This window comes from Heliangelus exortis, chromosome 5 (assembly GCF_036169615.1).
Source record: "Heliangelus exortis chromosome 5, bHelExo1.hap1, whole genome shotgun sequence".
NCBI lineage: Eukaryota > Metazoa > Chordata > Aves > Apodiformes > Trochilidae > Heliangelus > Heliangelus exortis.
Window position 1 is genome coordinate 40,894,530 of NC_092426.1, and position 20,090 is coordinate 40,914,619.

The window sequence follows — 20,090 nt, forward strand, 5'->3', positions numbered from 1 at the left end:
GTGGTTTTAAGTTTCACCTGGGAAGCAAAAGCCCCCATCAGCTCCTCTGACTTTTGCATTTGCTCTCAGGCTCATCAGCCTGGAAATCCCCAGGACATGTACAGGATGGGTTCCTATGACTCCCCCCTCATGCAAACAATGCCTTGGAGGCCAACAAATTTCCTCCAAAGAGTTGCACAATAACCTTCCCAACACCACTTGGCTTGGAGACACCTTCCCGAGACCCAGCAGCCTTCCCTCCCACCCAAAGCACCCAAAGTCCAGGCAGGAAAAAAAGCCTTAATGCAAGGTTGTTTTTTTTTCCCCTATCTTTTCAGACACCCATGAGACTGCCAGGCTGAGATAGAAGCCAAGGAGTGTAACTGATTTTTGTCTCTTCCTCCTCCTCCCATAAGATGCAAGAGGTCAAGGTCAAGGACTTTCTACTGTAAAAAGTTCCTTTTCAAAACAAACTGGTTTTAGCTTACTTCCACTTTCTCAGATTCCAGGGCAGATAACTCCTGAGTGTTTAGACTCAGCATGCCCATGCCAAACACATTTCTCAGAAGTTGCAGCATCTGCCTGACGGGGGAAACAAGGACTCCTGCTCTTCTTGGTTCTTTCCAAGAATCAGCAAGGATACAGTACAGGTGCAGAGGGAGGAGTTCCACTTCATAAACAGGAAGTTTTCCCAAACTTAGCAAAGAGCAGGTAAAAAACCACCTTTTCTCTCCACATCCTCAGTGCCTGTTGAGCCTTGGGATCACATCCCTCTTCTCCAGAGAGATGGACAGAGCCAGGACACTGGCACCCAGCATGGGAAGGAACCTGAGCCCATGTAGGATTACCCATCCCTGTTCCCAACAACAGCAAGGGCTCCAGGAGTTCACTCCATAGCTTGGGACAGATGCTGCTAGAAGCCAAGCACTAGAGATGGCCCATCCAATACAAGGACAGACAATTCCCTTGGGATTTTCAGGCTCTGGAAGAGCATGGATACCCTGCCAGGCTGGCCAAGTGGTCACCAGAGCACTCAAGTCCCACACCACTGGGGGACCAGCCCACTGGAGAATGGAAGTGACTTGTGGGACCAGGATTTTCCCCAAGACCTCTTCCCCTAGAGTCTATCCACATAATTTTAAGAGGCAGAAAGAAAAAAAAACCCAAAAAACAAAAAACCCAACCACCCCATCACAGAGCAAACAGAGAAGAGAGCTCTGGATCGTCATTCAGAATGATTCTGAACTTTAGAATTAGGTCAGCTTTCTCAAAAAAAAAAAAACAACAACCCAAAAACCAGGAGACAGGCTACTTTTCTACTTCAACTACATCACAGGCTTTGTATCAGGTCCTTGATGAGATCAAGGCCACTGATCTCAAGCAGCAGAGGTTTCTACACTTTAGGCCTACAGCTCAAGGATTACTGAAGAGCCAGCATGACCAGCAAGTGACAGAAATCCTACTGGCACAGTAAGTGCCCCAACCACAAAGAGATGCATCTTCTGGCCCATCCACAGAAACAGTCCTGGAATCATCTCAGGAAGTTTCTTTTTGCCAAACAGAGCCTCAGTTAATTGCAGACCCCTCACCTTTACCTGTATGCACACTGAACCCTCCTCTTCGCCACGCTGGCACTGTTGGATGTGATTCTAGAGGAGGCCACAGATGTCAGGTTCATCCCTCTTCAACAAGATCTGCTCTACCATAACTCTACAAGCTGGAGGAACCCCATTGCAGGGCTGAGAGCACCCAGAGTCAGAAGAAGAGGACTGCAAGATTCCCACACAAAGCCCTGGTGTCTCCTGGACACGGGTACCAGGAAGGACAAGGAATGCAAACTCAACAAACCCATTTGATGCAACCCAACAGGGACTGCTAAGCCAGAATCTCCAGAATCAATGGACCCAATGGTACAGAGCCATTCACAAAGGTGACTGAAAAGGTCACCATCAGACCCAGCTTCTCCACTCCCTGCCCTCTGCTTCTAGGAGAAGTTTTACTTCCCATCAGACCAGGAGGGTCACACAAGCCCTTGGACACCCCCCCATCCCAGCAGAGCCTGGTGTGCTAAAGATGCACAGAAAGTCTGAAGATGGACATTTCACAACATCCTGGATTTCACACCACTTGTCACTACCAGCAGGCATGAATGAAAAGAGGCAGACCTAAAAAAAGCTCCAGAGGAAGGAACTGTGTCCCCAGCAAGCAGCTCCTCTTTCTGCAATGATTCAGAAGAGGGCAGGAGGGGCAAGGGAAGCCCTAACAAGGATTTAGAGCACGGGTGCCTTGAGTCATTCCTTTCCACTAGAAAAAAAAAAAAAATACTCACAGTGGTATAGAAAGGGGAAAAGAGGGTTGCAGGTGGGTAATAGAAATAGTTTCACATCTGCAGCTGACAGCACCTCCTCCCTGGTTTGTCCCTCTGGGGATGCTGCTCAGAAGAAATTTCATGTTTCAGTCTGGAAGAGTCAGTCCTGGGAGGGAGAAGACAGCAAGCCAGACAGCACCAGCATCTCTCACTTTTTCCTTCCACTCCACCTCCCTCCAAGCCTTTCCTAGGGGAGGGAGAAAGTGGAAAAGAAACCTGAATTGCACAGCAGCAAAGGAGCAGCAGTGACACACCAGAAGCTGCTATAGGAGCTGCAGTGAAGCTGCTTCATTCCCAGCCTTGGCATTTTAGGAAGTGAAATGCCACACTAGCAGCAGACAAAGCTGGAAAACAAAGGAGCCTGGCTGGAAAACACTTAGCCAGATGAAACAGATGCTCAAAAAAGGTTGGGTTCCTTTCCATGAAGATATAATTATTAAGATAGTCCTGGAAACTGAGGCAGAGTCTGGGACACACACCCCTGTTTTATTGCCTTGCTGGTAAGCCCAGCAGACTTCATTGGAGCAATGTGATAATATGGCAATATGACTCATTTAGAGACCTGTCACCTGCACTAGAGATCATCTCCTCACCAGCCAAAAAAAAAAGGAAAATAATCAATAATCAATCCAAGCATCACATGCAGAGGTTACGGACAGGGCCGCTTCAAGCCAAGAGGAACAGACATATGGGATAAGTTCCTCAGGAATTTGGCAGTTAAAATAGACAGCAAGACTTGGAAAAACTGCATCTGTTTTGGGAAAAAGAGGGGCCTCCCAGGAGCCTGCAGATCTATGCAGAGCTGTCTGGAAAATGGGTGCAGCTGAAGCAGAACCCAGGGAGGCTGGGTGGCCTTTGGTACTTTCTTGCAAGGTTCTCTTTTTCTAAATTTAGAACACAACCATTTCAGGAGACTGTTTAATGGTACAATGCTAGAAGAGAGGGAGATGGTCAAAGAATAGTGCAGATGTATTTATTTTAAAAAGAAAGAACCTTTCTCCAAAATAATTAATTAACAGATTTATAAATATCAGACAAGCCTCAGTGCAGAGATAAATGCTCCCATTTCAGAAGGCAAAAAAACCAGGGCTGTTTCATTAATTTCTAAATTACAACTGAGGCTAAGATTACCTTTTAATAAGGCCACAGACATGGGTTTTTTTACATGCCCCTGTCCCACCCACCCCACTCCCCAGAGACTGTTTCTACTTCGCATCAGCTCTACAATTTTTAATCAAGACCAAGGCACTCAGGACATCAAATTACAGCAAGGGGTCTCCTGCAGACATTCCCTGGAAGGTCAAGGCTGCAGCACAAGGCTCTCTCTGTTCCAGGATACATGCCCACCCCTTGCTACTTGAAATTCAGCCCAGTAAAGCCCCATTGCCTCTTACTCCTGGGATGGGAGAGCACAGACACCCATCAGAGGATGAGGGGGCTGTCTCTGGGGTCTTGGTGGAGAGGAGGAACCAGGCAACACTGCCCATGGCCCTGACAGTAAACACCCTGTGGACAAATCTGTCTCTCTTCTGGGGAAAAAAAAAAGGAGTAAATGTTTAGGTTCCCATGGGATAACACCAGGTTCATGGCCATCTCCTTGTAGGTCCTGCTGGTAGCTGAGAGCTGAGCTAGAAAAGAAGTTTCCCATCTGCCAGAAGCTATGCAAAGAGGGAAGCTGCTGGTTTACTACAAGGTCAAGCCTAAATCACCACCACAACAGCCTCCAAAGCTGCAGTGCCACGGGGTGGGGATGAATGCAGGAACACCCAGGTTCTGAGATCACAAGCAGGACTGGAGGATCAATCAAAGAAGCCTTTGAGGTCTCACACTCAGGTATTAAAGGGGTTCCTTGAAAGAGCCCTCCCTGGAAACAGCCTCTTCTGCCAAGGTAGCAGCCAGTTTGATGCTGTTTTTGACATTAAGAAATTCCCATGCAGTTCTGGCAACAGCATCTTGTTCCAAGAAGCCCCGAGTCACAGTGGACAAGGGGACAAGATGGGCAAGAGGAAATTTCAACCACTAGATTTTCCTTTTTTCAGGCAGGAGAGGTGCCAGCAGCCATGGGCATCACCTCTCACGAGCAGGCACAACCACCCCTATTTTAGCTGCACTCACACAAAGTGTCACCAACCTTGGAGGATTTGCTGGGAAGGAACTGCTGAGCCCTGTGCTGGGACACAGCCACCTCCTGCAGAAGTCCCACAGAGGGTTTGGGGCTTACTTGTAAGGCTGATCTGCCCCACCAGGGACCTGTCCTGTACCCACAGCCTCCTCCTCACTCCTGGGCATCATTCCCAGACCCCTTAAGAGCTGCAGCAGAAGGGCTCTGCCTTGACCTTGTTTCACATGGCTCACCAAGGCTCCTGTTCTGCACAGCAGCTGCCAAGCAGAAAAGGTCTTCTCTAATTAAAAGAGCTTCAGGAACAGGGAGATGTACTGCACAGCACACAGGGGCTCTTTAGTTATTCCCAGTGCAGCAGCTCTGCAAACCTGCATTAGAAAGGGGAGCTGAATGCAAAGAAGAGCCCAGCAAGCTTCTCAGACTGCTGGGAAAGTACATCCAGGCAGCTGAGTTTGGTCTGGTTGGGTTCCTCTCTCCTCACGAGAAGAGACTTGAGATGAGCATCATTAGAACTGCTGCCTGCCTCCTAAGCACCAGTTTCTTCAGCATCCAGCACAGATGATGCAAAACAGTTCCTACTGCTGCTTGGTCAGTGCAAAACTCAAGGCAACAGCAGGGAGGAAAGAGCCTGGATAACCTGCAGGTCAGCAGTGTCCTCAATCCAAGGCCAGCATAGTTTTCTGGATCCACACTTCCCTCTGAACAGGGAGGCTGGCTCTGTGATCACAAGACACAGAATCCCAGGATGTGAGGTTGGAAGGGAGCTCCAGGATGCCCTGGTCCAACCCTTCTCATCTTATTGTTTCTAGGAGATGTCCCAGCACCCCCTGGAGCTGAGACTTCCAACTTTCCCAAGTGAGGGAATCCGCCCCTTCCCCTGGGAGACCATTCCAAGGTCTGACTGTCCTCATGGGGAAAAATTTCCCTCTTGTGTTCCAATGGAATCTCCCCAGGAGCACCTTGTGCCCATTGCCCCTCGTCTTGTCCATGGGACTCCTTGGACACAGGGAGTCTCCAGCTGCTTTGGAGCTGCCCTGGAAGTCCTGACCATGGGCAGAAGGGCTCCCCTCAGCCTTCTCTTCTCCAGGAGGAACAGACACAGTTTCTCAGCCAGTGGAAGATAAGGAGCAAGGGAACAGGAGGGAGAATTTACTGAACAGAGTGCTGGAAAGTTCAGGACATTCCAGCAAAGCTATTCAAGACTCTAACACATCATTAACAGCCTCAGCACACATCACACACACAGCAGACACATGAAGGCTCCACAGAGGTCAACAAGATGCTTGGATTGCACCAGAACACCAGCATGAAACAAACCCCAGAACCAATGCACAATTACAGCTGCACTACTAGAGATGGCATCCTACCACTGCACCAGCCAGAATGGACCTCTCCTTGCAAAGAGTGCCCTGGAAAATATTTGCAAGGATAAAGGAGAGGAGCAGAGCATCCTGCATGGTTCCTTTTGACAGCAGGCATGGTAACTCTGGGGACCAAAGTCCAAAAAAAACACTTGACAAAGCTGAATACAAAACCTCTCCTTAATTTTCCAAGTAATGTTAAGCTATTTGAAAGATCAAGGAGAAATCAGAAAGTAAAAAAAAAAATCAAATAGGAAGGAAATAAAACATTACCAACACATTTTTTTTGTCCTCTATTTTTTTCCACTGAAATGCCATGAAAGGTACAGAACCTTTCCTGGAAAGGTCTAACTAGTGCACTAAGATATTTGGTTCAATAACAGAGCTCCCCTCATTAATTTGGACTTAAGAATTGATTCCCAACCAAACTGCTCATCATTTACCACAGGAAACATGCCAGCTCTGGGCATTTAGGAACTGCATTTTCTTGTATTATGGGATGACAGCAGCAGCTCTAGCCAAGTACCAGTATAACACTTCCACTCCTGCCACCCCACACCAGTACAGCCCAGGCTGTGACCCTACAGGCCCCAGCACTAAAACACCTACAGGCATCTCATGGGAATCTGTGCCAGCCCAAGCAAAACCAGGGTTCTGGAGCAAGAGGCTTTTAAAACTTGACAATCTGCTGCATGAAGCTTCTCCTGGAGCTGAGGCCCCTCAATCCCATCCTGGTGAGGGCACACGAACCCCATGAATCTCAGAGGCAGTGGCCAAAGGAAGGTGAAGGACACAGCCACATCCAGTGACCCTGTCCAGAGCAAACAGCCTCCTTCTTTCCCAGCAGGTAAAACAACTTCACAGCAAATGTGGATGTAAATCCTTTTTATTTCCATTTCCCAAACTGCCTCCATGGCAATGAATGGGGGAACAGCAGCAGAAGGAACCAAATGTAGTCCCTGGCTCCAGCTGTGGGAACATCAGCTCTGCAGCTCCAACATCTCATCCCTTCCTTTATTTTGGTACCAGAAACCTCCCTCTGACTGGAGCAGAACTGGGTTTTGCCTGCAACGGGAAGTCCCCAGTAGGTGACTTCAAATCTCTGGGTTGTTGGGTATCCTGATGTACTTATTTATCTCACTCCAGACCAGCATTTCTCCAGTGTGCACAAGCCGTGGAATTATCACACATCAACAATCTGCAATAATTTTGCTTTATGAAGGGTAAAGTTCTTGCCTGACACACCTGTTTGCTCAAGGCTGCACTAAAAAGAAACTGAAACAGCAACCCAGCAGCACCCTCACCAAACGCCTCCAGACCTCCATTCATGGGCAAGGCTCCTGCTGGCACAGCCCTTCCCAGCTCCCAAAAAGCTCCTTTAAGACAGAGAGGCCATTTCCCTCCCCAGCCAGTGCCAGAAATTAAGCACGGGCTCTGCACTTTGCTTTGACTGCCTTTGAAATGCCTGCGCCCCAGTTCTGAACCTCCATCAAGGAGAGAAAAAGAACTGGAGCAGTCAGCCAGACAGCCCCAGCACGTGCCTCTTCCCACAGGAAAAAGCTTCTCATCTTTGTCTGAGTCCCAAGTCCCCAGAGGACACCACCCTGTTCCCTGGTTCTCCTCCCATCTACCAGGCACAGAACTGCCCGCACGAACACCTCATCCATCCTTTTCCTTTCCCTTTCCTTTCCTTCCTTCTTTCTTTCTATTCCTTCATTCCTTGCCTTCCTTCTTTCCTTTCCTTCCTTTCTTTCCTTTCCTTCCTTCATTCCTTCTTTCCTTTCCTTCTTTTCCTTCATTTCTCCTTTCCTTCCTTTCCTTCCTTCATTCCTTCTTTCCTTTCCTTCCTTCTTTCCTTTCCTTCCTTCATTCCTTCTTTTCTTCCTTCATTCCTCCTTTCCTTTCCTTCCTTTCCTTCATTCCTCCTTTCCTTTCCTTCCTTTCCTTCATTCCTCCTTTCCTTTCCTTCCTTTCCTTCATTCCTCCTTTCCTTTCCTTCCTTTCCTTCATTCCTCCTTTCCTTTCCTTCCTTTCCTTCATTCCTCCTTTCCTTTCCTTCCTTTCCTTCATTCCTCCTTTCCTTTCCTTCCTTCCTTTCCTTTCTTTCCTTCATTCATTTCTTCCCTTCATTCCTTCTTTCCTTCATTCATTCCTTCTTTCCTTCATTCATTCCTTCTTTCCTTTCTCTTTCCTTCCTTCATTCCTTCTTTCCTTTCCTTCCTTTCCTTCATTCCTCCCTTCCTTTCCTTCCTTTCCTTCATTCCTCCCTTCCTTTTCTTCCTTTCCTTCATTCCTCCCTTCCTTTTCTTCCTTTCCTTCATTCCTCCCTTCCTTTCCTTCCTTCCTCCTTTCCTTTCCTTCCTTTCCTTCATTCCTTCCTTTCCATTCCTTCTTTCCCATTCCTTCCTTCCTTTGCTTTCCTTCCTCCCTTCCCTTTTTCTTTTCTTTCCTTCTTTCTTTTCTTCCTTCCCTTTTTCCTTTCTTTTCTTCCTTCCCTTCCTTTCCCTTCCTTCCCTCCCTTGGGAACATCAGCTCACTCTCAGCACACACAGTGATGATTTCAGCCACCTCTATCCCAGAGCTGCTGCTGCTTCACTTCTCACCCTGTTCAGCACCCAGCCAGCCATTAGTTAATGTCAGTGCTCCCCAGCCCAGAGCTCCCAGCAAACAGGCTCTGCCACAGCCCTCGAGAACTGCTGGCTCCAGCTCTGCCTCCCATCTTCTTCCATTTACCATGCCAAGGGAGAACCTGCAATTTTTAGCCTTTCTTCCACTTCATTCCCTCCTGAAGAATACAGGAGGGAATCAGGAGGCAGCTCCAGGTGGCTCACACAGCCCTCCCTTGACACCCCTGGTGTCCATCATTTAAAGCTCTGATTTCAAGCTTCCTCCCCTGGAAACATCAGCACAAGAGCCCAGTGCATTTCTCGGCCCTCCCAGGGAAGAGGGCAAAACTCCACCAGGGAAGGCAGGGAAGGAGAAGGGGATGCAGATCTGGTGCTCCTGTTTTAAGAGCAATGAAGTTAAGGGACTCTAAGGTGAGGGCCAGACTTCCTGGCAGCAAGAAGTGAATTTTGAGAGAAACTACAGTGCAAAAGGCTGAGGCTCCTCCCATCCCTTGCTGCTCAGGCCCACTGGGAGCATCCCTACCTCATCCACACTCCACAACAACCTGAGCCCTGCTGGTACATCCCACTCACCAGAGAGCAGGAACAGAAGAGAAACCAGGAACAAAGTGGCTGCCATGCCACTGACACCATTGGAGTGGAGCAATAATTACCACTTCAGATAGCAGGGGGCATGGTCCACCTCCCAGCATCACCCTGGCTTTGTGTGATGTGTCACCAGTGCCACCGGTGCCCAATGTCCCTGTAGCAGTGCTTCTTGTCCCTGCTGTCTCCTTCCCAAGGTAACAGTGAGGACCAAGAACCACAGCCATGAACCCAGGTTGGAGTTGGAAAGTACCTCAGAGCCCGTGGTTACCAGCAAAATTCCCACCTCTCCAGTTTAAACCCGACAGCAGCCCTGGAGAGTTCCCTGCTGCCTTGCAGCTGTGACAAAAGGACCTGAAGATACAGGAGAAAGAAAAAAACCTTTCCTCAGTTACAGTCAGGTGAGGAATTTCACAAAAATCCCCCCCACACTTTATGGAGTGTGAAGCAGAGAGTGTAGGAAACCTCCTTGGAGCTGTGGGAAGGAGTCTTCTTAGATTTTCTGCCCCAGCTTAGAGTTGTAGGTCACACTACACCTGCCTGTACCCTGAGAACTAAAATAGAGACAATAACAGGAACGAAGGGAGTCCAGATCAGCTGCAACATTAAAGCTGCTAAATCCTCTTAAGGGAGGAGTTGCCATGCATCAGGACAGAGATGGCCCACGGGGAGAGCTTTCTCCAGGCACTGAGCTTACATCTTGCTCCATTTCTGTTGCTCACAGCTATGAGAAAGCTGCAAACCTTCACACAGCCACCCCCCTGCAGCACTGGGATGAGGAGGGTATCTCCACAACCCTCAGAGCCCTTGGCAAGGAGGGAGAAGAAGCCCAGGCCAAGAGGGGTTCAGTTCTGGAGAAGCTCCCCCATGAGAAGCAAGACCCTTCTGGGAAAAAAAGTGTTCAATGAAAGGACATTAGGAGTGAGGAGAAGCTTCTCATTTTCCAGAAACACTCCAAACCCACACTGGGTTGCAGAGAAGTTGGCAAAGGAAATTTTAACCCATGTGGCAACACAACACGAGAAAACTCCCATGGATTTCACTTTTTTTTTTTTCCCCGTTTGATATCTATGAAAGAAGTACAGCTGAAGTACAGCTTCTTGCTCCAGCCAGAAGACCAGAAAACAAGCATTAATGTTACCAACCACAGTGAATCCCTGTGATGGGGCACTGCCAGGGCTGCCACCTCCTGTGCAGTGACACATTGAAGCTTGCCTTTCTCTCCATTAACACTTCCTTCCCCCTTAGTCCTCATGAAATATTTGGTAAGATGCAAGGAATTTGTCATTTATACAGCCTGTGTCAGACACACAGCAGCACCCTACCAAGACCACTCCCCTCAACACCTCCCCCTGGATTTTCACAGCTGTGTTTCTACAACTCAAACCTCTGGCCCACCAAAAGGATCCTGGCCAGGTGCTTCTGCTTTGATGCAGCAAGCAAGCTCATGCATCAGGCTTTGAAGAAGAATTTTCTCAACCCCAAGGTGCCTGAGAAAGTTAAAAAAAACAAACCAAACAAAAAAATGTCTTCTGTGGAAAGTATTGCTGATGGCAGAGATCACTGGAGCACCCTCCAGTTGCACACCCTTGCTTGCACAGAAGCTCAAAGGTGTTTTTTTCAGAAGCTCCACATGGACAGTGAGGTCTCACTGGTCCTGGGATAGGTTTACACCCCTGTGAACCTCTACAAAACATCTCCAGGAGCTGCTCTTCTTTGCAGTCACCCCCTCCCAGAGCACTGCAGTATGACACTGAGCCTCCCTGCTACAGACAGTTAACTTTCAAGCTCCCATTTCGTGCTCAAGATGGAAAAGAACCGGTCCAAGACATAGGAACACTTTATCCTGAACTAGCTTTACAGCTTCCTGAAGCCAGCATTTAGATTCCAGGACGTTGCTTGGCTGATTTGTGGGTTTTTTCACCTCCCCGTTTTTTGTTTTTTTTTTTTTTTTTTTTTTAAACCAAGTGCTCCACTGCATGTTAAATCATCCCCGGCAGAGATTTCATGCCCTGGGTGAGAAACAGCACAGCCTGCTCCATATCAACAAATTTGTTAGAAGTCACACTGCAGGGTGATTCACAGCCAGCCAGCTGCTGAAATCCAAGGACTGCTCCAAACTGCTCCGTTCCCTGGGATCTTATGAGGAATGGGACGGAGGAGGCTGGGCCGTTACCAGCTTTCTGGAGCTGCAATAGGGGTAGGATTGCTACAGAGGCATCAAACCAACAACCTTAAAAACCAATGCAGCCAGAGTGCTGCCGGAGACAGCTGCACTGCCCAGCACACACGGATCCTGCAGGAATCGCTTCCCAGCACATCCTTCCTTGCAGGGCTCATCCCTGCGTGCCACCAGCTCCACTGCACCTGACGACGATTTTTTTATTTATATATTTTTTTAGGCCATCGAACAGCTCCACAAGAGGATCAAAACTCGCCCACCAATTCATCTCCAGGTGGGCACACACCCAGCTGGCACCGATGGGGATTCACCCCGGGAGAGGTTCCCGCACCCCCGGCACCAACACCCACCGAAACGGGGGTTCTCCGGGCCCCTTTGCTCCGCCGGAAGGGGCTGCGACAACCACGGAGGGGAATTTCGCTCCAGCGGGCCCGGGGGAGCCCTGCCCGGCCTCCAGCGCTCCGCGGAAAGCCCCGGGGAAGTCCCCTACGCCCGGGACCGCTCCTCCGCATCTCCCCGCTCCGCAGAGATGAGGAGGGGGAGAGAGGAGTTCGCGGTAGATGGAGCCCTGAGCTCTTCTCGGGCTGCCCCCTGGAGAACAGAACCGAACCGAACCGAACCGAACCCGGCCCGACGCCTACCTCTCGGCGGAGTCCGGACGTCTCAACTGCCCGTTTGCTCGCTCCTTCGTTCGCTCCCTCCCTCCGCCGCTGTGGCCCCGGTTCTGTTCTTGGCCCCGCGGGGCGGAGCTGGCGGCTGCGCTGAGCCGGCCCCGGGGCGGGCGCTGCCCCCCGCTCGTGGAGGATGCGGAGCTCCGACGGCGCTCACGGGGACCGAGCGTGCCCGGAACTGCCCGCAAACCTCTTTCCCCCCCTCTTCCCCCTTTTTCCCCTCCCATTCGTGGGGCTCCCTGCTTCCTGCCCTGCTCAGGGCCAGGCTCCGGCTCGGCTCCTGCCCGCCCTTTGTCCGCGCTCCTCAAACGAAACGAGCACCTCGGATCGGGGCTGAGCTCCTGTCCGCACCTCTCACCCCTGAGGCTTTGGGCATTACCTCGCCCTCTCCGGCTGTGGAAAGTTATCCGGCTCTGGAGCCTTCAGGAAGGACTGATGGATTGGGTCCAGAGGAGGCCATGGAAATGGTCACAGGGCTGGGAGACCTCTGCTCCAAAAGGGTGAGGGAGCTGGGGGTGTTCAGCCTGGAGAAGAGAAGGCTCCAGGGAGACCTAAGAGTGACCTTCCAGTGTCTGAAGGGGCTGCAGGAAGAATGGAGGGGGACTGTGTGCAAGGGTTGGAGTGACAGGACAAGGGGCAAGGGGTTTAAATTAGAGAAGAGGAGATTTAGATTGGATGTGAGGAGAAAATTCTTTACCATGAGGGTGGAGGATCAATGGCAGAGGTTGCTCAGGGAGGTAGCTGAGGCCTCATCCCTGGAGATGTTCAAGGTGAGCAGCCTTCCAATATCTGAAGGGGCTCCAAGAAAGCTGGGGGAGGGCTTTGGACACGGGGGGGTAGGGAGAGGACAAGGGAAATGGTTTCCAAGTGGGAGAGGGGAGATGGAGATGAGGAAGAAATTCTTTGGGGTGAGGGTAGTGGAGTCCCCATCCCTGGAGGCCTTGAAAAGGCATTTGGAGCTGGTCCTTAAGGACATGGGTTAGGAGTTGGCTGTGGTGTTGGTGCAAGGTTGGGCTGGATGAGCTTGGAGGTCTCTTCCAAGCTAAAGATTCTGTGCTGAGCCCCTGTGCCAGGTTTCCCAGGGAAGCTGTGGCTGCCCCATCCCTGGCAGTGTCTCAGGTCAGGTTGGATGGGGCTTGGAGCAACCTGGGCTGGTGGGAGGTGTCCCTGCCCATGCAGGGGTTGGCACTGGGGGAGCTTTAAGGGCCCTTCCAATCCAAGCCATTCTATGAGATACTCAAGGTGAGGCTTGAGGAGTCTCTGAGCATTGTGATCTAGTTGAGGGTGTCCTTGCTTATTGCCAAGGGGAGTTGTACTGGATGAGCTTTAGAGGTCCCTTCCAACCCAAAATAATTCAATGATTCTATGATCTTGGTCCTCTAAGGCCGGTTGCCCAGCTGCTGCTCTAAGGTCCTTTGTCCCTGCTTGACATGGTCACTATTTAAGGTCGCTCCCAGCTTTCCTGCTCCTGTGATGTGCACGCTGGGACTCTCTGCCAAGTGTAAGCAAGCCTGATGACCCACAGAAAGATTATTTTTTTTTTTCTTTTTTTTTCCGACAGGCAATTTTGCTGCCCTGGTGAACTCTGTAAACATCAGCAGGGCTGCCACATTGTTCTCCATCCAAAGCCCATATTAAGCTTTTGTTTGCCCCAGTGAGTGCAGCAATGAGGCTGAGGTGCCAGGGTGCTGTGGCTGCTGTTTGCTCTGCTGACCCAGAGCCATTGCTTTGTTCCCTCGGCTTTCCCTGTTTGTGCACTGCATCCGCTTCACCCAGCAGGCAGCAAGCTCAGGGCTCTTTGTTCCTGACCTGCAGCAGAACTTGCCCAACAGGATCCTGTCTCCTTCTCTCCTAGTAGGACAGGAATAAAAATAACAGTACTAAGCCAATCCACTAGCAGTGTAAATGCGATCCACTTGAAATCCTCATTTCCAAGGCACCAAAACCAAATCAAGCAGAACAATCCTAAAATGAGGGGGGGTCAAGAGATCCCTCATCCCGTGGAGGAGTGACATTCCTCACTTTTAGGTTTCCCACTGTCCTGGCAGGAGGAGGAGTAGCATGTTCAGGCAGCTCAAGGTCCCAGTCCTTATTCCTTGGGGCAGCAAGAACCAGTTTGGGTTTTGTCCCGAGGCAGGTGTACAATGGCCACTTCACTTTGTCCTTACAAGATGCCTCTCAGTCCCTTTTCTGTGCTTGCAGGGTGATTCCTCACTATGACACCTGACTTTGGAGATTTTTTAAAAGTTCCTTTTCCTGTGCTCTGCTTCATTTGTTGCATGCACTTGGTTTTAATTCTTCCATTCAGAGCCTCACCCAGTTTGAACATTTTCTGCCATTCTCTTCTAACCTTCTTCTGTCAGGATTAAACATCCCCTTCTTGCAGCAGTGGTGCTCAGCAGCTTTCCTGTGTTTTATCCTACAAACATTTTACCTTCTTGGCAGGATGAGGGTTGTGTAATGGGCAAACACATAAGAAATCCCCTCCTTCATGCATCTTGGACATCATGGGAAGGGGCTGAGTGTCACACACACACACATTACATCCTTCCTGGCAGGTATCTGCAGCTGGCATCTGGGCTTGGCCAGGGAGAGGTGGTTGAAGTGCAGGTGCTGAAGCAGAACAAGGATTATAAGGTGGAAACAAAATTACTGACTCTGCCCAGGGGCTTTTGTAGGTTTGGGCTCATCACCTCTATATGCCACAGCAATACTGAGCTACTGAGCCTGCAAGCTGCCTAAAATAATTAACTTTGCTTAGGCTCTTCTATCTTAAAAACATCGTGAGGTCAGTTGTTACTATCTAACATGAGGACAAATTTCACATCAGGATTATTTGGGGTGGTGTCTGAAAACCCATTTACAGCCAGCCTTGGGCCTAGTGATTTTCTTTGGAAATCACAAGCACTCCAGCATCTCATTTCAAGCAGAATTAACTTGGAGTGAAACCCACTCCTGTTCTCAAACACCATATCAAAAGCCCTCTTTCTTTCCCCTTTCACGCTCTGTAACAGCATTTGCCTTTAATTTAAATATCTCATCAGGCTTATGCCCATACTCTCCAAGCCAGAATATAGAACCTATAAAGAACCTATAGAACCTATAAAGACACAAGGCTCTGAGGGGCAGGTGAAGCAATGTCTGCTTGTTTTTATTTTCCTCAGCCTTTCTCACCTGTGTCCTGACAGCCAGCTGTACTGAGCATGTAGGTTGGTTCTGCTTCTCACAAAAAAAAATGCCCTACTTTGAGGGAGGAAGCCTGGGCTCAAACTATTCCCCCTGGAGGACTGGTGCAAAAGCTGTTTCTTCAAGAAAAATGGGTTTAAAATAAAAAGTGATTATTTCGGAGTGCAAATGGATTGTGCCCCTGCCTGAATGAATTTGTGTCAATGGCTTTGAGGGCAGCCTGGAGCTAGGGATGCATCAGTGGGTGTGTGTAGAGCTGGTTATGCTTCAGTGCTGCCTGGGTATGAATCAGTGGGGTTGTAGAGGAGCATTAAGTCTACACCACTGCATTTGCTGAGGTCTGGGGTCAATTCTAAAAGAGAGCTTGCAAGGAGGCTGAGTTTGATCAGAGGGGATGAAATGAATCGTTTGCTTGCAAGAGGGACTTGGCAACAGAGGAGAGACAGATCTGTAGAGATGCTGCAGCTGAGCTGCGCACAGATGGGAAACTAAAAGCCCAAGTATAAACAGCATCTTTTGCAAGGTACAAACAGAGTAGGCTGGATTCTCAGCTAGGGAATAGGCACGAGTGCTGTAAGAAAACACACAGGCTGGAGAAGCAGATTGTGAGGGGGTTTGGTGAGGCTGAAGAACAAATCCCATCTCAAAGGCAGCCAGAGAGCAGTCAACAGGTCATTCAGCCAAGAAATCAGGTTTTGCCTTGGGCCATCTTCGTTTTAAATACAACCACCATCCCTTGTCAAAGAAATTCTTCCTGGAAGGAATTACGTCTTTACCCAACCAAGTCATGGCTGTTGTGTGCATCAGTCTGCACAGTAGGACTCTGGGATCCCTGGGACTCCAAGTTCCAGGGATGATGCATCCTTCTAGTGTGCCCAGGTAGCCAAGAAGGCCAATGGCATCCTGGCCTGGATCAGGAACAGCGTGGCCAGCAGGTCCAGGGAAGGGATTCTGCCCCTGTGCTCAGCCCTGGGGAGGCCACAGCTTGAGTCCTGTGTCCAGTTCTGGGCCCCTCAGCTCAGGAAGGAGATTGAGGTGCTGGAGCAGGTCCAGAGAAGAGCAAGGAGGCTGGGAAGGGATCCAGCACAAGTCCTGTGAGGAAGGGCTGAGGGAGCTGGGTGTTGAGGCTGGAGAAGAGGAGGCTCAGGGGAGACCTCATCACTCTCTCCAACTCCCTGAAAGGAGGTTGGAGCCAGGGGGGGGTTGGGCTCTTTTCCCAGGCAACTCTCAGCAAGACAAGAGGGCACAAGAGGTCTCAAGTTGTGCCAGGGGAGGTTTAGGTTGGACATTAGAAAGAATTTCTTTCTGGAGAGGGTGATCAGACACTGGAATGGGCTGCCCAGGGAAGGGGTGGATTCTCCATCCCTGGAGATATTTCAAAAGAGCCTGGATGTGGCACTCAGTGCCATGGGCTGGGAACCACGGGGGGAGTGGATCAAGGGTTGGACTTGATGATCTCTGAGGTCCCTTCCAACCCAGCCAATTCTATGATTCTATGATTCTTTAGGTCTGTTTCATCTATACACAAGGTCTGTCTCCTTCAAGCACGGAGCTGGTTGTGCTGCACCTTTCTGGCCCTTTGCAGCCTTGTTTTGGGGTGCAAGAAGCCTCCAGCCCCCTCATCTGGTGTTGCTCAAGCCAGGCCTGGCTGGATCAGAACCATTCTGGGGCAGCAAGATGCAAGCAAGCAACTTCCCAGCTTTTTATGTACAGGAAGCACCCTGAGGTGGCTCCTGGGGAAGCAGGGATAGAAGGGCTCAGAGATGCTCAGGAAGGTGCAGAGTGAAAAGGACTAAATAAGTTTTCTCTAGAGGGTCTTTGAGAAGAAGGGGTCTGAGGTTCAACTGGCACAGGTTGATGCCCAATGTTGCATCCATCAGAAGATGGAAATTAGTCCTTGGCATTAAGGAGAACAGAGAAAGAAGAAGATGTTTAGGTTTAAAAATGTTGGCACATTTCCTTCACTTAAAATGCCTTTGAATTGTCCATACATTGCTATGATTTTAAGGGTGAAAGGATTTCTATGTTGGCAGGGCCAAAACATTCAGGGGTTCAGGTGATACAGGGATGAGGGATGTAATTATCAATATAAACTTCCCAACTTTGAAAAAAAAATGTTCTTTCACAATTGCTTTGATGAGGACAAAAGACTTCAGAAATAGAGCAAAGAATTGATGTGTTTCTCTCTGTTTAAATTCAAAGTTAAAACCCTCACCAGCAGCTTGCAATTCCCAGTTAGTGTCTGTTTAATAACACAGCATAAAACAGAGAGAGTGCAAAGCACAACTTAAAATTACAGATTTTGTCAAGTCTCATTTGACAGAAGTGCTTTCATGGCACTGCAAGTGGAATAGCCTTACACTATTTTTATTTTTGCATTTTTATTTGGCAAAAGCTCTGATTTCCTAGCAGATTAATCACACACAATGAATAATGGTTGGAGTGAAGAGCAATAAAAATGCAGTGGTTGCTGGGGCTGGTGGAGCAAGGAGAGATTATTTCACTGTACATCAAGGAGAAAAGGTTTATCAAAAGTTATGTTCTTAAAGTATTCTGTGGGTTGTGTTTGGGTTTGGGGTTTTTTTCATTGTGTTTACTAATTCTGAGGTTCAGGACTTGGAGGTGAACTTGGGTTGGGTAAACTGGATTAATTTTCCTGGGGAGCAGGTGCCCTCCCCTGGTTGAAATGAGGAATGCAGACAGTTGGGATTTTCCAGCAGAAGTCAGCCTTGGAAAAGCCAAAGAAAAACTGGGAAGCAGGTTCCTCTGTAGCTGGTTTATTCTGGTTTATTCTGGTGGTCCCTCACAGCTGACGCTTACAGAGGTGGCTGCACTCCCAAACTTTCGCAGGAAAACATTGGTTCTGCCTCCATGAGGGCAGGAAAATGCAGCTCATAAGGATGTGCCTGGGCAGTAGCTTTGGTAATTCTGATTTTTTTGTGGTCCTTTTTGCATTTGCAAGTATGGGAGCATATGGTCCCTTAAGCTGGATGCCAACCAATTTCCTGACCTTTGGGACAGGAAATTCGGGGGAGCAGATCAAGTTTTACCATTCTGTGCTTTCTAGATTTTCCCCCTTTTTAAAAGCCCTCTTAAGAAAAAAAAAAACTCAAAAGTGTAAGAAGCTCAGAGACATCTCTGGATTGAGGAGAAGCCTGTGACTGAATTCAGTTTTTTCCACCAGTGGATTATGAACAGAAATCTTTGATTTCTCTTAATTATATATCTTTGAATGAAAAGCTATTGTGTGTATATATTTATAAATATATAATATATATAGACATATACACATATATATGTGTATATACACATATACATATATATGTATATATATACCTATATATAATACATATACACATGTATACACATATATAATATGTGTATATATATAAAAATATATATATTTATATACATTTAGTAACAGGAAATGTAAAAAACATTTATTTTTATTAAACTAATAAATCATAAACCTATCAGAGCATGCTTCAATTTAATTTTTTTGATCTTGTTTTCTCTGGTCTAAATGAAAGCTCATGAGGTGCCACCTCCTGTCTCTTGGGACAGACAGCTCATTGCATCAGGTGGCTGATGCCATAACACAGCAGCCTGCTGGAGCACAAGAGGTTCCAAATACAACCTTGTTTTGATCTAAAATTTACAGATTTCAGTGATTTTTCTGGATTCGAGGCCCTGCTTTGCACCCAGATGTTCCAAAATGCCCAAGTACCATGAGCTCCTTCCCCTCCCACAAGATGTGGGATATTTTGCACAGTATCCTTTCCCTAACAGTGTTTCTGAGGTTAGGCAGCCTGGATGAATATCTGCATTTTTCTGCAGAGTAGGAAGAAGGAGCCAGAGTGCTATCAATAAGGCTGCTTTGCTCTGAAGATGAGAACTTGTATGTGAAGTTAACACAGATCTGCCCTTGCTTTCCAGGTAGGAAAAACAGAACTGGCACCAGAGAAACCTGGGTGCATCAGAGCAAATCTCAGATTTCCCCCAGGCACCCAACCTGGAGCAGCTCTGTCTGTACTACAAGGTGATAAAAGTGTGTCTAAAAACTCATCTGTTTCTTGACAGTTCTTTTAACAATCTGTTCCTTTGGATTGAGGGGAATGAACAGTGCCCAGCAAAGCTTCCCTGTTGATCTGCATCTGGGGGTGTGCCAGGACAGATGCTTGTGCTCAGGCAGTATTAATTCCACACCCCCAGCCCTGGGGGCTGGTGAGAAGTCACCCCTTTCAGTCCAGTTAACATCAACACTTCAGAAAACCCAAAGAAGGAGAAGCCAGCTCAAGGTCTGCCAAAGTAAATGAAAGCACTGAGGATTTGGCACTGGCAGGCTGGGTATTTTCTCAGGGAAATGTGTGGAAAACTGGCAGGATTTACCTGAAGGAGTAAAGGAGTGGAACAAACAATCCTATGACACTAATACTTCTTACATAAGCTAAGATCCACAAAAGTATTTAGAGACTTAATGCCCTTCAATTTCATTTCTGAAACCATCCAAGCAGAGCCTTGTTCCATAGAGCCCGCTTGAAATCTTTCACTGAAAGGAGTCATAGACTCATAGAAGGGTTTGGGTTGGAAGGGACCTTAAAGATCATCCCGTCCCAACCCCTGCATGGGCAGGGACACCTCCCACCAGCCCAGGTTGCTCCAAGCCCCATCCAACCTGACCTGAGACACTGCCAGGGATGGGGCATCCCCAACCTCCTTGGACAACCTGTGCCAGTGTCTCACCACCCTCAAATTATAGAATTTCTTCCTCATGTCTAAGCTACATCTACCCTCTTCCAGCTTAAAACCTTTACCTCTTGTCCCATCACTACTAAAAAGCCCCTCCCAGCTTTTCTGGAGGTACTGCAAGGCCGCTATAAAGTCTCCTCTAAGCCTCCTCTTCTCCAGATGGAACAATCCCAATCCTTCCAGTCTTTCTTCATAGGGAAGATGCTCCAGCATCATCATGGCCCACCCTCAGCACTCACTCCAAGAGCTCCATGACCCTT

The 20,090-nt window shown here is 48.6% G+C and overlaps 1 protein-coding gene and 1 long non-coding RNA gene across 3 annotated transcripts in view; one reads left to right on the forward strand and one right to left on the reverse strand.

Annotated features, from left to right (window-relative positions):
* CD82 (CD82 molecule) overlaps positions 1-11,923 on the reverse strand; it is a 37,985-nt gene extending 26,062 nt beyond the window's left edge. The window contains exon 1 of the mRNA XM_071744953.1: positions 11,866-11,923. The gene's annotated coding sequence lies outside the window, so the exon portion shown is untranslated. The remainder of the gene's footprint in view (positions 1-11,865) is intronic.
* LOC139796635 (uncharacterized) overlaps positions 1-20,090 on the forward strand; it is a 521,507-nt gene that overhangs the window by 180,188 nt on the left and 321,229 nt on the right. The gene's annotated exons all lie outside the window — the stretch shown is intronic.